At 36.1% G+C, this 2,220-nt stretch overlaps 2 non-coding genes across 2 annotated transcripts; both read right to left on the bottom strand.

The window, feature by feature from the left end:
• Positions 1–200: 200 nt before the first annotated feature.
• On the bottom strand, positions 201–316 carry LOC131874684 (U5 spliceosomal RNA). The gene has a single exon (XR_009372108.1). It is a non-coding gene; the product is annotated as a U5 spliceosomal RNA (small nuclear RNA).
• A 1,106-nt stretch (positions 317–1,422) lies between these two features.
• On the bottom strand, positions 1,423–1,540 carry LOC131874686 (U5 spliceosomal RNA). The gene has a single exon (XR_009372110.1). It is a non-coding gene; the product is annotated as a U5 spliceosomal RNA (small nuclear RNA).
• Between the last annotated feature and the right edge of the window lie 680 nt (positions 1,541–2,220).

The following is a 2,220-nucleotide window of genomic DNA, read 5'->3' as shown; positions in this document are numbered from 1 at the left end:
TTTCTTAACCACCCCATATCAGCATACCTAATAAACCCTACCCAATACCAACAAATACCACCACATTTATTGAACCTTGAAAATGTATTGCAACCTCTCCCTTAATAGTACATCAACCCTCTACTCTTCATCAAGTTCCAACAATGTTGAAATACATCATTTAAAAACTTGAATTATTTTGATTTTGGTAATATGGGCCTCCTCTATGTAGAGAAAGAGCCTCTAAAAATTGGCGTATGCCGCTCTGAGTGGCCAAGACACGGTATTCTTTAGTAAAAGGCGAAAGAATAGTTCGCTTTGCCTTGACCACGCAGCTCCGTGAAATTTTCAGTAAACACGCTGGATTTTATATATCATCTCCATTCATCTTGTGATACGCAAAATAACGAATGTGGGAGTAAAAGTCAGAAAGTGCAAATGGCATTTCTCAAAGCTGCGAGATTGACAACAAGTCAAAAGATTCAATTCTAACTCCTCACAAATGTCTTCGTTTTCCTTCTCTTTACTTGCAGAATGCGTCTATTTAAAAGGGTGAATCCATCCAGTTTGTCTGTGTTTGGAAGATACCAATCTTTTAGTTCCTGCGGGGATAGCGTTAGACTGAAGTTCTGAAGGTGTGTTTGAGTTAGTGGGATAAATAAAGGAGAAGCATAAATTCAGTTCCACTTGAGGATATTCAACAAAATTTCAGATTTTGGGGAGAAGGGAGATATCTATGCACATTGTAGTGTATGCTGGAAGATCTTGCTGGGCTTGAATTAATTTTAGGCAATAATATGGAACGATTGTACTACTTTGATCCCATATCATTTGTGCTTTCGTACAAATTGACAAACAAAATACAGAATCGCTTACATAATCGCCAAGAGCGGGCAGTGAGGAAGGTAGACACAACAAGAGGATTAAAGTTGACTCCATAAATCAGACTTCACGAACGCTGATACTGTGGATCTGAGCCCTTTTTAATCTTTTTGATGCTTAAAAAGTTGACTCCATAAATAAAAGTGAGAAGATTATTGCAAGACAACCAACAGCGTTGAAGTGTGACAGTCAAATTTGTATGTATGTATCATCACAAAACATTCAAGGCATAATGGTAAAATTATATATTCAGGAGAATATTGAATATTGTGCAATTGAAGTGGTGAATGCATTGACAAAGCACTATCAAGAAGCAAGTTTGAGGTTTGTAAGGAGAGTTCAGTGTACTCCAACCCCAAAATATTTGGATACATTGTCAAATTGCGCATTGCAATGACATATTTAAGAACCAGCCCTAACATCTCGAATGGAAAAACAAAAACAAATTAGTCGTACATCTTTTAGTAGTCCATCAACCCTTTGCTTATCATCAAATTCTATCAGTGTTTGAAATTGATTCTATAAAATCACCTTAATTATTTTTCATTTGGTGTAATGGGCCTCTTCTTAGTAAAGAGGAAACCTCTAAAAATTGGCGTATGCCGCTTTGAGTGGCCAAGACACGGTATTCTTTAGTAAAAGGCGAAAGAATAGTTCGCTCTGTCTTCACCACGCGGCTCCGTGAGATCTACTTTAAACATGCTGGATGATATATATTATCTCCATTCATCTTGCGATTCTCAAACCAACGAATATGGGAGTAAGAGTAAGAAACTGCAAATATCATTTCGATTCAATTCTAATGTCTTCGTTTTTCTTTTCTTTACTTACAGAATGCCTCCATCCATCCAGTTTGTCTGTGTATTAGCATATACTCATATTTACAAGGGTGAATCCATCCAGTTTGTCTGCTTTATCTGAAGGCGTGTCTGTTTTACATATACATATATATCCAAATCCATCAAGACTAATGTACTTATTTGGAATATTAAAAGATCTTTGTATCATGTATGACACTTTCTATAGAGTACACTGACAAATCTTGCCGGGCTTGACGTTATACAGGTGCAATTTTTGCAATTGTTTCAACCTCATTTCTTTAATGATGGCTTCCAATCCTGACCAAACATAAATTCACCTACACATTTGAATCTAAGACGTTGTGAACAGGTTAATCTGAAATCTATTTGAACTCTTTTGTCAAGGCATTTGAAATCTATTTGAACTGTTTTTACTTGTTACTAAACTGAGATAAAATACTGAAAAGCTGGGAGAAGAGGAAGTTTAGTCGATGGGAACATTACTACTACTTAGCATCATCATCAGTTGATTCTTTGAAGATCTGATATAAAATTAGGC

Source organism: Cryptomeria japonica, chromosome 3, assembly GCF_030272615.1.
Source record: "Cryptomeria japonica chromosome 3, Sugi_1.0, whole genome shotgun sequence".
In the NCBI taxonomy this organism is placed as follows: Eukaryota; Viridiplantae; Streptophyta; class Pinopsida; order Cupressales; family Cupressaceae; genus Cryptomeria; species Cryptomeria japonica.
This window is presented reverse-complemented; position numbering and strand designations above follow the sequence as displayed.